We start from the raw sequence: 15,634 nt of genomic DNA, 5'->3' as shown, positions 1-15,634 counted from the left end.
ATAAGATTACATTTTGTTATGGTGTGTGCTTATATAAATATGTATATATATGCATATGGATATACACACATGTAGGTAAGAAGATAGATACTTACGTGTATACAGACAGACAGACATAGGTATTTCTCATGTAAATAATCTCAGTGAGTCGGGTTCTTTTCACCTTCCAGGCAACATAAGAGTTGAATTTTCTCCTCTAGATTTGGCCAGGGATGGGTTTGGATAATTGACTCTAGGTAAAATTACCCAAGAGAATAATAATTTTATCTTCCAGACTTTATCTCTCTTTCTTTTTCTGTTTCTCCCTCTGAAATGGCAATAGACAAACCACATATTTGTATGGAGTTTCTGTAATATGGAAGCTACCCAAAAACCTGAATCAGCTTATGGAAGAAAATTATTCTGTAGAGTGTCTCAAACAGCCATCAGAAAGGGAGATTTGGGGGAACTAAGACACTGAGATTTGGGAGTCATATGTTACTGCAGCTTAACCTAGCCTGTCTTGACTAATATTCTTATTTTAATACAATTTTTTTTTAATTTTTTTTTTCAACGTTTATTTATTTTTGGGACAGAGAGAGACAGAGCATGAACGGGGGAGGGGCAGAGAGAGAGGGAGACACAGAATCGGAAACAGGCTCCAGGCTCTGAGCCATCAGCCCAGAGCCCGACGCGGGGCTCAAACTCACGGACCGCGAGATCGTGACCTGGCTGAAGTCGGACGCTTAACCGACTGCGCCACCCAGGCGCCCCTATTTTAATACAATTTTTAAAAATACACTTAAAGTAATGATATAAAAATAACTTTCTTCTTTCTGATATATTATTTTTATTATTCATATTAATCTATTCTATAATATTGATTCTATAATATTAATCTAATCTATAATATTGAATCAGTCTTGGAAAAATTAATTAGGTTTTAAATAAGTTGACTTATCTACTTATGAAAATATTCCATCTTATCAGTTGAAGGTGCTGTCATATTGTAAGAGACCTGGTTATGGACTAAAATAAAGATTTAAAAAAATTAGCAAGAAAGAAAGGATAGTCAGTAAATTTTTTAAACATATTGACAGACTTTTCATGGACTCTAAGGCATTAATAAATACTTTTCAATAGAAGATCTTGCATCAGGCTGAATCCAAGAAGATAGAACATATTTGTTGGGACCTTTGAGTGACTTACTCCATTTAGCATCCGACTCTTGATTTCGGCTCAGGTCGTGATCTCACAATTTGTGAGATCAAGCCCCACATTAGGCTTTACGCTGGCAGTGTGGAGCCTGCTTGGGATTTTCTCTCTCTCTCTGTCTCTGCCCCTCCCCTGTTCATGCTGGAACACTCTCTCAAAATAAGTAAGCAAACTTTTTTTTTAAATGAACATATTTGTTAAAATGTGATTATGATAGTGTCACATTAATATGTACATTCAATATTTTTATTTTGCTTCAAATAAATTCACCTCATTTATTTTAGTGTTTAATTTTTTTTTGTTTCCAAGAAAAATAGTTTTATTTTCATTATTGTAATATATGGTGGAAAACTGTTGTTTCAGTCCATGCAGCTTTCTTCTGCTTGCTGGCAGCAGATTCCTTCTTTCTTGTGGAAATTCATTCCGTGTGCCATTGGTAGGGATGACCCTATCCAATCTCACTCCTTCTAGAGGTTATACTCATGACTTCCTTGAAAGAATATGATATGACATGATACATGCTAGAGGGGTCAGAGAGAACAGAAACAAGTGATTCTCCATAAGTTTTCCAGTTCTAGAGAAGAGATTTGATCTCTCTGCTGTGATTGTTGGCCAATTATTTCTTAAGTTTTGAACTGCCTTCTGATAACTTGCCTATACTGGAAGAGAACTTCAAGAGAAAGGCAAAGACAGATTTCTGTTGAAAATACTGTGATTTTAATGAGTAAGAGAAACAATGGTGAGCAGGTCAGGGCCTTTCTAACATCAACTAAATCATTGGCAAGAACTATAACTTAAACCTGCTCTGTCTGACCTTCCAAATTAGTCTAGTATCGCCGTACTAGTTTGGGAGGTCAGACATAGATAGATAGATAGATAGATAGATAATGAATAGATATAGATAGATAGATTGGCAATGGGGATCAAGTGTAGTTTTGATTAATTTTAATTGTTTGTTATGGAAGAGACGTGACTGACATATTTTTAGCATTATTACCATCATGATTTTTATATATCATCTTTATTTTGTACAAATGGGAAAAATGGGAAACATCCTTTTTTGTATGTAAGCTAGAGATCAAGGAAGGAATTCTTGGAAGTTGGGTGAAATCAATAATGTTAGAGTAAGGCTTAGTAACCTAAAGGAAAGTAAAATTTCAGCAGAAAAAATAGAGAATTAGCCTGACAAAATATTCTTTCCTGCCTAGAATGGTTTTCTCTTTCTATTTTTATTGCATTCATTTTTTGTTTAGATATGATTGTGTTATTGTATACATGCTATGCTGAGATTTTTAGCTTCCATTAATTTAAACAGTAACCAAATTCATATTAGAATTCCGTATACTTTATTCCTACTCTAATGTGAATGGGCCAGAATTCTCTGTAATTGGATATTGCATATATTTGAGATAGTTTTCTGTGACCAATGTGCAGGAGCTCTACCCATGAACTTTGTTGTAGTCCATGAGGCTGAATAGAGATATTGTGGTTCACTTACAGGTTGAAGAAAGTTGAGATCACCCAATAAATAAAATGCTGTCTGTGTGCATGACACACATATATGCACACACACATACACATACACACAGGATGTGTGTATACATTTACGTACATTATTTTAGAACATTATTAGCACACCTAACATAAGATCAAAACTGTTTTTATATAAAACCAAGTCATAATTTTATTTATTGTAAATTATTTCAATAGTTAAAATTCCTCAATTAACAATAAATATATGCCAATTTAATCTCATTTTGTCACTGTTTTTTAAGAACTATCTAAAATATTGTTGTACTTTATCTTTTCTTTAAAATATCTCAAAATATGTAAGATTAAATTATGCTAACCACTTACATTGACTCTGGTTGTTTTATCAGAGTTATACTGCTTTATCTTTCCTTAATGTAATGACAGTAGTAAAATTATTTCAGTAGTTCCATGATGGCATTGAATACATCTATGGAACACTCCTTCCTGAAAGTTTGTTTTTAATTAAGATTCCTTAGGAATGACATAATTGAGCATAAGCTCATCACATGGTCATATGCCAAGAATTAACAATAGTTACATTAGTGAACTATGTTACCTAGTAACAAAAGCAACATAACATTTTCATAACAGTTGAATATATATTCAAAATTTCCCAAAGTTCTCATAATCAAATACATGGCAAAAATACTCACACATATTATATAAACCCTTATGAAATGTGTATTCTGTCTTCTGTCTTGGTGTTCTTTTTGTATATTATTCCAGTTTTCTACTTCATCTGGAAATGTGTTCTATGCCACACTGGATATCAAATGGGGAAATAGAAACAATAAAAAAGAACCAATTGAAAATTCTGGAACTGAAGAATGAAATTTCTGAAATTAAGAGATTTCCTTGGATTGACTTAACAGCTGAATAGACATAACAGAGGAAAGTTTAATGAACTTCATGATAAACCAATGAAAACTATTGAAGGGAAAAAATGATGAGAATAAAAAAAGGGAATAGAGACTTGAGAACTTGTCTGATGATCTCAAACGTTACAGCACATGTAACTGGAATAATAGAGGAAGAAAGACTTGAGGACCAAAAGTATTCAAGAGATAAAGTAAAATATTTTACAAATTTGATGAAACACATGTAATGACAGGCATAATATGCTTTGTGGATATCAAGTAGAGAAAGGAAAAAGAAGCTTAAATCTATGTGTATCCCATTCGAATGGTTGAAAGACAAAGACAAAGACTAGATCTTGAGAATAACAAGAGAAAATTAACACATTACGTAAGGAGACAAAATTTCGATTAATGGCTGACTTCTCAGCAGATCCTTGGGGCAAGAAAAGACAAAAACAGGGGTGTCTGAGTGGCTCAGTCGGTTAATGATTTTGGTTCATGTCGTGATCTCAAGGTCATGAGATCAAGCTGGGCGTCAGGTTACATGCCGGGCACAGAGCATGCTTAAGATTCTCTATCTCCCTCTGCCCCCTCCCACTCATATGCACCTGTGCATGTGCTCTCTTTCTCAAAAAGAAAAAAAAAAGACGGAAACATCATTGAAAATCTGGAAACAAACAAACATATAAACACTGGCAACCCAGAATTCTATATCCATCAAAAACATTCTTCAGTAATGAAAGTAAAATAAAGATATTTTCAGGTAACAGAGAACCAGAGGAATTCATCACTAACGGATCTGCCCTAAAAGAAATACTAAGGGAAGTTTTTCAGGATGAAAGGAAATGATAACAGAGGAAAGGCTGTGTTCTCAGAAAAGAAGAAAGAACATCTGAAATATCTGAGTAGATAGAAAAGAGTATTTTTTTCTTTTCTCCATTTCTGATTTTTTTTGACAATCTCTACATGTGTATGAAAAAACATTGTCTTGTAGGTTTGTAAGTGTAATGTAACCCTTGCAACATAAAAAAGAGAATTTATGACATATTTATTGGCAGGATTTTGGTATTTTAGACAAAGTAGTACATTATTGAATAAACTATGCAGTATTAAGGTTGTATAATGCAATCCTTAGGTCAGTCATGCAGAAAAGAGCCGAAAGGCAACAGGAAAATTTAAATGGAATTCTAACAACTATTCAAATAATTTAAACAAGTAATAGTAAAAGGGAAACAGAGGAGTAAAAACAGAGCAGAAAAGCTGAGAACATAAAAAATGCTTACCACAAAAACAACTGTATTTATTACATTAATTGCTAATAGATTAAATGATCAAAGTAAAAGTTATATTTTCAGAATGGACTCATAAACCAAACCAAGTATATGCTATCTACAAGAAACATGCTTTTATTTTAAAGACAAATATGGTTTGAAAGTAAATGAACAACAACAAAAATATATAATGCAAGCTTTGATGAAAAGAAGGCTTGAATGGTTATATTAACTTTAAGTGGAAGTTGTTAAGACAAAATATATTACTATAAATAAAGAGGGAAATTTCATAAGTACAGTTGACCTGTGAATGGGTTTGAATTGCTCAGGTTCATTTATATATGAATGGGGTTTTTTGATAAATGCCAGACAGTACTGAAAATGCACTTTCCCTTCCTTATGAGTTTCTTAATAACATTTTTAATCTAGCTTACTTTATTGTAAGAATATAGTATAAAATACATATACCAAATATATGTTAATTGTTAATGTTATCATTAAGACTTCCGGTCCACAGCAAGCTATTAGTAGTTACGTTTTTAGGGAGTCAAAAGTTATACACAGATCTCTGACTGCTCAGGGTCAGCGCCCCTAAACCCTCAGTTGTTCAAGAGTCCACTACATAATTTTATAAAACAACAACTGCTAAGAACCAATGATCTAATTTCCCCCTTAAAAAGTTAGAGAAAAAGAGCAAATTAAACCCAACGTAGTTAGAAAATACAAGGTAAAGATAAAATATATCAAAATACAAAAATAGACACACAATAAAGAAAATAACATAATGAAAAGAGCATGTTTGAAAAAATTAATAGGGGTGGTTGGGTGGCTCAGTCGGTTAACCGTCCGACTTCAGCTCAGGTTATGATCTCGTGGTCCGTGGGTTCGAGCCCCAACTGCTCACAGCTCGGAGCCTGGAACCTGCTTCAGTTTCTTTGTCTTTCTCTGTCTCTACCCCTCCCCTACTCATGCTCTCTCTCTCAAAAATAAACATAAAAAAATCAAAAAAAGAAAAAAAAATTAATAAACTTGGTAATCCCTACCAAGTTTGCTCATGAAAATATCATAAGAAAGACTGTCAATATCAGACACGCAAGAGGTTACAAAAATAGAGACTTCATATGTTTCTTAAAGGAATCTAAAAGGGTATTATTACCAACTTTATGCTGATAGACATGGTGACTTAGATGAAATGAACAATCCATTCGGCAGCCATCGCTGGGAAAGCCAGTTTCACACAGGTGCACCCTAATCAACACCTTCCTCAGCTTGCTTTCTGCCCCAAAGCTTTTTGGATGTTTTGCCTCCCCCAGTCCTGCAAACTAGAAAGTGCAAGTGTGTTAACACCCACAGGACAACTCCTGAGCAGTGGGAGAGGAAGAACAAGAACCAATGGGTAAATAAATATTCTCTTTTTTATTCTTTTCAAGTGGACAACTACCTGTAGGAGGCACCCACCACAAATTCTCAGCTACTTCAATGGGTCTCAGTAGACTCAAGCCCCAACTGCTCATAGCTTGATAAGAGACTCTCGTGTTGCCTCTACCAGTCCTTCATTCCAGTTTTCTGGCATGGCAAATGCAAATAAACTATCCATAAGCAAGAGAATGTCTCGGATTCAGGTTCTGGGAAAAGTATGACATCAGTGGGAACAGAAAATTTGAGAACTATCTGGAAAATAGCAGCTGAGATTGAAAATGACAGAAAAAAAAAAGAGGAGAGTCATTTGATGATGATCTCCAAAGGAGTGGCTTGCAACAGAAGCATATGTTTACTTGTCCATCTCGGCTCTGGCACAGCCGTGATCCTCACTCAAGAATACAGCTGGATGGAATTTCTCTGTCGGAACAATGGCAGGTGTCATAGCGTAGGGATGAGGGGAGCATGTCACTTCCACTCACATTTTATTACACAAAGTTTGCCACATGGCCACACACTTGAGTGCAATTGCACAAGATGTATAACATTTCAGCAGAAGGGATTTCAAATATTTATGAACATTGAAGGATGGTCGATTCAATAAAATGCAGGAAAAAGCTAATAGTAGAGCACTTAATAAAATTTAGCCAACTGTTTGGTCACAAGATTACTTTTAGATAAAAACAATTACAAAGCAGGAGAAATCTCTGCAAACAAAGTAGAAAAGAAATTTTAATACGCTTTAAATAAAGTTATCTTAATTTTACAAGTGAAGCTTTACTTGTGTTTTGTTTTGTTATTGTTGTTGCTGCTGTTTTGCTCATTTTACTGTGAAGCAAATGAGTTCCAATGAAATTATTTATATCAGAAAAAGAGATTTAGAACTGCAACTTTTCATCGTTTTAACCGTCCAAGATTTTATCACAGGCTTATTTTTCACCCATATTTTATTTTCGGAAGCTCAGAATTGTCAACTGGTAAAATGTTATCATAAAAGACATTTTTTTCATGCAAATAAATCTGAAATAACGTTTCACAAATATGTTACAGTATTTGTGAGCTGCATAAATATCAGCTGAACGCTGGAAAATCTTGGAATTTTGAATTGTGATTTATTTCACGGACGATGCTGGTTTCCTGTAGCTTTTAACATCCATTAGGATTCATGCATTCTCATAACCTAGCTGGTTTTCTGAGTAGGTCTAATATGTGCTTGCTTTTATGAAGGAATATCTTTGAGATTTTAATGATAATTTTAATCCTTAAATTTATAGAATGACTGATTCCATTATTCACAAGAGGAACTATATTGCCTATGATTCAACGACAACTCCACATCAGAGGATGTCAGAAAATCGGTAGCCTCAATTGACCTGAGAATGTCAAGTTTCCTTCACCGTGTGAGATTAATTTTGCGTTATACATCAGGCACTGCTTTTAGTCAAGCTATTAAGGAATTATAGATGTCATCATACTGTTTGTAGACGTCAATTTCACGTTCCCAACTTACTCCTCAAAGTACTAGCTATGTAGATGTCAAACCGGTGCGGCTCCCAACACTCACACAGAATGATCCACCAGTATGCACTTAGCAGTTTCTTCTCATTTCTACCCACTCTGCATCTGTACTAGGAAAAGTGAGAATCTGTGTAAAAGAAATTCTAATGTTGGTGACTATCACCAAAGAATGATGACTAAGGCAAAAGTAACATTGGATGAGAAGACATTTCCATTTAATTGTCTCGGGAGGTTTCAGGTACCTGATGCATGTGAAAGACAGTCCCTTTCGAGCAGGGACTCCGAGCCACTTTTGAGCCAGAATAGGAGGATAATATGTGTCACTGGAAACCATGTACTTGAGCACGGTATTTAATTTGATTCCTTGTGGCAAGAGAAATCAGCATACTGTCACAAAGCTCGTATACCAAGCCACCCCAAGCACATATTTTTATGTAACGGATTTAAAAATGCGTTGCAGATATTACATAACAATATCTCACAAGGGTGGGCTGGTCTCAATTTTGATAATAGCTACTGTTGGGCTCGCCTACGCTAAGCTAATAATTTAAGTTTAGCTTGTCGAATCCCGTTCTTTTGTTTTATAACCCAAATCTGCTTTTCATTTGCGTGTGTAAGTTGGTCATCTGCTTTGGTGACAAAGAGGAGGTGCCTCCGGAAAGGTTCTCAGACCAGGCTGCAGTGTTGAAAGCTTCATAAATCAGTTCGGGTTCGTACAAATATTACTTCCCTGATCCAGATCTGGCATTATTAATAATGATTTATTATTTTAAAAAATTTCCAACACAGAACATGGAGAGCTTTGAAATCATAATTTATTTTCCTTGCTTGCCATGCAGTCTCACTTGTCATGATATTTTTCTAAGTTTTAGGCCTGATTATTCAGAGTGAGTGTGCCTGGCTAAAATACGTCCTTTACCTGAAAATAGAAACTCTAACTCTATCGAGGTAACTGAGCTGTGCAAATAATAGTATAGAAGATGGTCAGTTCTTTGCCTATGGTATGCTTATGCCATCATCCTTCTGTGTTTCCCTTCCTTAAAAATAAGGGACCTGGGAAATTTGCCTAAGTCTTGCGGGGTAGGGGGTGGGAATTGTGAACGATCACCCTGACAATACAGAGTGAGCTCTTTCCTCCACCTATCTTCTAGAATCAACTGCATGTAAATGAAAAATAAATTGTGTTTTTCCTTGCAAGGCTAAGAGACAATGCGATTTGGAATAGCTACAGATGTTTCCAATGCTCCTCTAAATGCATCTGAATTTAATAAGCCGAGAGTTTGTAAATATATTTGTCTGTCAATTAGTTTGTCCCAGTACTTTTGCTGGATGTAAAATGTGTTGGCCCAATTATTACGCTATTTTAAGACATACTCAAAGTTTGATTTCTTATTTGTTCCACCAAATAAACTTCAATGAAAATAAGCTATTAATAAAGTTTTCAAAGCTTCACTTTTAAAATGTATTTCAGAGGGCGCTTAGTAGGTTGAGCGTCTGACTCTTGATTTTGTCTCAGGTCATGATCCCAGAGTCATGGGATCGAGCCCTATATCAGGCTCTGCACTGAATGAGCAGCCTGCTTAAGATTCTATCTCTCTCTCCCTCTGCCCCTCTTCTCTGCTTGTTCTTTCTCTCTCCAATTAAAATAAAAGTTAAAATACATTTTAGTAAAATAGACTTTGGTGAAATGCCAGAGGTAAATGTCATCTACAAAAAAAAACAAAAACAAAAAAACAACAGGGGGGCACCTGAGTGGCTCAGTTAGTTAGGCATCCCACTTCGGCTCAGGTCATGATATCACGGTTTGTGAGTCCGATCCCTACATCAGGCTCTCTGCTGTCAGCACAGAGCCTACTTCGGACACTCTGTCCTGCCCCCCCCCCCGGCCCCCACCGTCTCTGTCCCTCCTCTGCTTGTGCTCTCCCTCTCAAAAATAAACATTAAACAAAATTGAAAAAAAGAAATTAATTGAGTGAAGTTCATAATTTACAGGTCTATATATTATATTGAACAAAAAAAAAAAAAGAAATCACTGTACTTAAGTAAGCCATAGTAGAAGGAAACATGCAACATTACCCACCATGGTTCACATTAATATTGACTTTCTTACATTCACTTCAAGCATATTTATTGAGTATCTTCTGATATTAGTTTGTCAAGCCTCTTCTAAAATAAAATGGTCTATAAGTTTTTGAGATGGACCATCATTTTTTGAAAAAAAATTTGCAAGACGTTACCTTGTCAAATAAAGGCACCTTAATTTTTAATATCAATTTTTATTTTAAGAGAGCAAGATAAAAAATAAGATTTAAATATATTGTTTCACATCCTACAAGATACTGAGCATATAATGATTAAACAAACAATATTCCTGACATAGTAACGCCAGAAAGACAATTAATGGTATTTTGAAATGTTGTTCATCAGTGAAATAGAACAATGAGAAAGTGATTATAGCTTGGATCACACAAAGAAAGGAACACTTTAGACAGATGAAGTAGAATTAAATAAATTCCCTAACGGGATACTCTGTAGAATGCCACCAATCAGGTGCCCTGCAGGGACAAAGGCATAGAGGAAAACTTCTCCTAGGTTAATCAATAAACTATGCTATTGGCATTTTACAGGTCATTTTGAGGAGGAATAAAACCTACCTAAAAAATACTCTAATAAAATAATTTCTGTGCATTTATAATTTTTAGCTGTAGCTATAATCCAAGCTGTAAACTAACCAGATGACATGGGATGACAATGTTATGAAGAACAAAAAAGACTAGCAGGATAAAAAATGTCACTAAATATTTAAAATATTCAAAGAAACTAAAGAAACCAAAGAAATAAAGAAACTAAATGGACTAGTAATTTCTTTTTACCTTGGCTCTACTAGATTAGAGTTCCCATTGCCTCTTTGATGAGTAAATGAGCTATGTTAGATTATAATTGTATTATATATATTTATATGTATATATTCATTATGTGTATGTATATGAATTGTATACTGAAATACATTTAGTTTCATCACAGAAAGCAGTTAACTTGACACATTTTTATCTTTACTTTGGCCTCAGTTTAAACTCCCTGTACACATAATACACTCAAACGCACACACACACACACTCACACACACACACACACACACACACACACACACACACCAAGATATAATTGGACCAATAAACTATGTCAACTAAACTGATATTTGTGATCAAAAACATATACACCCAAAACTTAGTTTCCTTTCCAAAAGGAAACTTAGGTAAGTTATGTACCTTTTAGGATACTTGATTTTCAAAGGCTTATTTCTCACTGCTGGGCTGTATTTTACACTTCCTCATTATTGCATAAATGTCACTGTGTCCGTTGCTCCTCTGATTTTCTGTGGTCACTCTAAGCTAACATCCAGTGACAAAACTTTTCTCCTCATCCGCATGGGGGAACTTTCCCTGTTCCTTTTTTTTTAAATGAGACAAAGAGAGACAAAGAGAGAGGGACAGAGAGAGGGAGAGAGGGGAAGGGGTACGAAGAGAGGGGAGGGGGAGAGAGAAAATCCCGAGGGGACTCTGACTGACAGTGCCTAGGTGGAGCTTGATCTTCCGAAAGGTGAAATCGTGACCTAAGAGGGAATCAAGAGTCAGACGCTGAGCAGACTGAGCCATCCAGGCGCCCTCTGGACGTCTCCCTATTCTTTCCATGTTTTTCCAGCATATTTGCTTTCTCCCCGCCCATCTCCATGATAGGTTAATTTATTTTGAACCTTGGTTTAAGGGCCCGCATATTCTTCTCTTTCTGAACACTGTCCTCAAAGCTTTTGTCCCGAGAGTAGCTTAAAAACATGGGTGACCTGTGAGGCAGAGTTTTACTGAAACATTGAGTAATGGGGTATGTTATTTAAAAACAAAATTATGAAAATAAGATGAAGGGAAGGAACTATTATTAACACCGAACAGTTAATGCACTGGTCCTATTTATCTTCCATTTCCCACCACAAGTATTTGTTATGTTTATTTATTTAGAGAGAGAGGGGGAGAGAGAGAGAGAATGCGAGTAAGGGGGAATCCCAAGCAGGCTCTGCTCCGTAGGGGCACAGCTCCCCACAGGAGGCTCCAACTCACCAACCATGAGATCATAACCTGAGCCGAAATTAAGAGGCAGATGCTTGACCAACTGAGCCACCCAGACGGTTTCCCACCACAAGGATCTTCAGTCCTTGGACACCCATTCCCACCTCTCTTCCTTGGGCCCCAGTCTGTCCACATTTATTTACCTCTGTCCTCTCAATTACCTGTCAGTTCTAACCCTTAAATTCTAGTTTTCCTTCCTTCCGTAAAATCAAGCTCTTGGTTTACTTTCGCGCATCGCAGCAAATAAACGAACAAATCATGAACACATTCTGTTCAACAGCAGTCTGACCTGAGTAACAGAAAGTTATTGGTCTGTCTGATCTCCATCTTTTAGCAAGACAAAGAACCCATGAGTCTTTGAAATAACAGCTCTGCTATTCTGTTGGGGAACGCACTGTGATGCTATACTTCCTCTCCCTACCAGCCAGGGTTAGCAGAAGACAAACAGCACAAAGTTTCATTCTCTTTACCTCTGGCCCTGTACATTCAGTCCACAGAAACTCCTCTGAGGCAGTTTATGTGTCGGTTTTTATTTTACTTCCATTTTCACCAACTCCTGCATGAAACTATCACAGGAATCGAAGAATTAATAGATTTCTTCAGTTTGAAGTCACAGCGAAGAAAGGATTATCTTTTGATATATGCCTCTTAGGAATGGCAACTACTAAGAAATATGTTGTTAGAAAATGGTCCCGGGGCCCCTGGCTCAGTCAGTTGAGTGTCCGACTTTGGCTCAGGTCATGATCTCTCTGTGAGTTCGAGCCCCGTGTCGGGCTCTGTGCTGACAGCTCAGAGCCTGGAGCCTGCTTGAAATTCTGTGTCTTCCTTTTTCTCTGCCCCTCCCCCTGCTCATGCTCTCTCTCTCTCTCTCTCTCTCTCTCTCTCTCTCTTTCTCTCTCTGTCAAAAGTAAATAAACATTAAAAAAATTTTAAAAAAAGAAAATGGTCACTACTTCCCACCTTATTAAGTAGATTTAATAACTACATTCAGAATCCCCCCTCCCATAGCCTTCTGTTTCTGTCAATATAGATAAAAATTATGTGAAACAACTTGGGGCGCCTGTGCAGTTCAGTCGGTTAAGTGTCTGACTCTTGATGTGGACTCAAGTCATGATCTCACTGTTGTGAGATTGAACCCCGTGTTGGGATCTATGCTGGAGGGTGGAGCCCGCTTAATATTCTCCCTCTCCCTCTACCCCTTCCCATCTCTCTCTCTCTCTGTCTCTCTCTCAAAGAAAAATGCGAAAAAACTTTAAATGTGAAAAATAGTATTTATGTATCTATTCTTTTATCTTTTGAATATTGAACATATTCAATCTCAGTACACTTTCAAGTCAATGGGCATTTTATTAACAAAATTCAATAAATCACAATATCCAGGTGGAGTGTTTGGGTTATTGAAAAAAAAACATTAATAAATGTAAGGAAGGTCTGAGGTACAAAGGAGAGTATTGAAAAGAATAAAGTCAAGTGAGGTTCTGGGCTTTTGCATGGATATTTAATTAAATGCATTTAGGTAGAGGTGAAACGGATTCTCTATTAGGATAATTTTTGGTTTCAGTAAAAAACAGCCCAATACAAAAAGACTTCAACCAAAGGAATATGAATTCGTTCTCACAAATAAGAGTCTAGGGTTGGCCTTAACTTCTGGGTCTAGCTCTTCTCTGAAATTCTCTTGTCACTGCCTTACTCCATATGGTGGCCTCTTTCTCATGGTGGCACCAGTTCTGGGCCAATATTTAGGCGAAGGTAACGTGCAGAAGAGAGAATGTACCTCCCAGTGGCTCTCTTGAGAGAGAGAGAGACATAGAAGACAATAATGAAACACATTTCCCCCGTATTTCCAAACACATTTCTCTCACATGCCTTTGGCTGGTAGGGTCACATGCCTTCCCGTCTAAACCAAATCCTATGACCAGGTTAATGACATGCGATGATTGGCTTCAGCCTGATTTCGCTGAGAACCAATCCCTTTGCAGGACCACAGCATTATTTTAAAATTAATCATGAAAGCCTTTTTTTTTTTTTTAATTTTCCATACTTTTCTTGCTGTAGCAAAGCTTTCTAAATTCCACTGATTTATTGCTCAAGGATAAATTGTTCTTTAAAGCTGTAAGATGTGAGTTTGGCCTGATCTGGTTTGAAGCTGGGTCCATACTGCTTAACAGCCCATGTACTGTGGGTTCAGTTACTGTTGCAGCCATGACTCACTGTGTCTAGCTGTTGGCCACGACATTATGGAAACTTCTGAGTCTGCACCTTGCGATGTCCCATATGCTGTTGACCAGGTTTCCTGTGGTCTAGACAGTGGCCTGCGGGCAGATCATTTGTGTTAATATCTATTCCCTGAACCATAGTATGTAAATATTGCTTCTTTGGAATTTGTTTGAGATTGTCTCAAAAAACTTCATTGCAATGTGTTTGCGTGCAAGTTATTTAATAAGCTGCAATACTGGATATTTAGTGTGTGCTTATTATCTGGTAAAGCATATTTTGGAAAGCATTTCATTGATTATAATTCTTGCCACTTTATTATCTTTAGTTTTTATATAATGCAATCATTTCAGAAGCAGAGTTATCATGCAAATGATTCTATTTGAAAAATATGTAACAGTCAAATATGGCCTCTTGTATTAGATAGTAAAATCTGCTAGTTAATATACAAGGTGTGGGATTTTTTTTTTAGTTTGAAATATTATACTATTTAATGACATCTCTGTGTATTTCTCACATACTGTTGTATTTCAAGTAAATATGAGATAGAAAAACTAAATACCAATTTAACAAATAGTCTTATTAGAGTTGAATCATTCACTTTATTTTTTATTTATTTAAAAAAAATTTTTTTTAATGTTTATTTATTTTTGAGGGAGAATGTAAGAGCATGAGCAGGAGAGGGGCAGAGAGAGAGGGAGACACAGAATCTGAAGCAGGCTCCAGGCTCTGAGCTGTCAGCACGGAGCCCCACGCGGGGCTCGAACCCACGAGCTGTGAGATCATGAGCTGAGCTGAAGTCAGACAATTAACTGACTGAGCCACCCATGCGCCCGAATTATTCACTTTAAAATATAATTTATTATAAATTGCCCTTGTGTCTTTAACAAATAATCTATTTGCTGTAGTTTCCTTTAGGCAATTTCTTTTCAGGACTATCTCAGTTGCTTAACCCTTAGTACATTAGAAGATGCCATTAATATCTCCAGGAAGACAAGAGAATGAATCAGTCTCTGTTCTCTGGGAATGTGAAATTATATAGATAGATGCTAGATAATATGAGAGTACATATATTCAAGAGATTTTTTTTCCTAGGTCATTTAAAAAAAATGTGTTTTGTCCTCATTATGGCTTGGTTATACAAAGACATAATGTCTTTTTTTTTTTTTTTAACATGGAATGCTTCGAGAATTTGGATGTCATCCTAGTACAGGGGTCTTGCTAACCTCCTCTGTATCATTTCACTTTTAGTATATGTGCTGCCGAAGGGAATACTTTTCTTTTTTTTCTTTTCTTTTTTTTTAATCAAGGGGTTTTTTATATTCTTGTAGTCATAAGTACTCTGAATTACTGTTAGGAGTTTCTTATTTCCCTGTACTTGTGGGAGAAGGTAGTGGAAATTCCTGTAATGCTGTGGGGGAATCCCCTCTCCTACCTCCTTTTGCCAGGGGAATACCGGGAAGAAACTTCTACTAGACTTTTAGGAGCACACCTTATTCCTAGGAAC

The 15,634-nt window shown here is 36.3% G+C and overlaps 1 non-coding gene across 1 annotated transcript; it reads right to left on the bottom strand.

The window, feature by feature from the left end:
- Positions 1-15,295: 15,295 nt before the first annotated feature.
- LOC125175824 (U6 spliceosomal RNA) lies at positions 15,296-15,402 on the bottom strand. The gene has a single exon (XR_007155999.1). It is a non-coding gene; the product is annotated as a U6 spliceosomal RNA (small nuclear RNA).
- Between the last annotated feature and the right edge of the window lie 232 nt (positions 15,403-15,634).

This window comes from Prionailurus viverrinus, chromosome C2 (genome assembly GCF_022837055.1).
Source record: "Prionailurus viverrinus isolate Anna chromosome C2, UM_Priviv_1.0, whole genome shotgun sequence".
NCBI lineage: Eukaryota > Metazoa > Chordata > Mammalia > Carnivora > Felidae > Prionailurus > Prionailurus viverrinus.
Note: the sequence above shows the minus strand (reverse complement) of the source record. Positions and strands in the feature narration are given on the sequence as shown.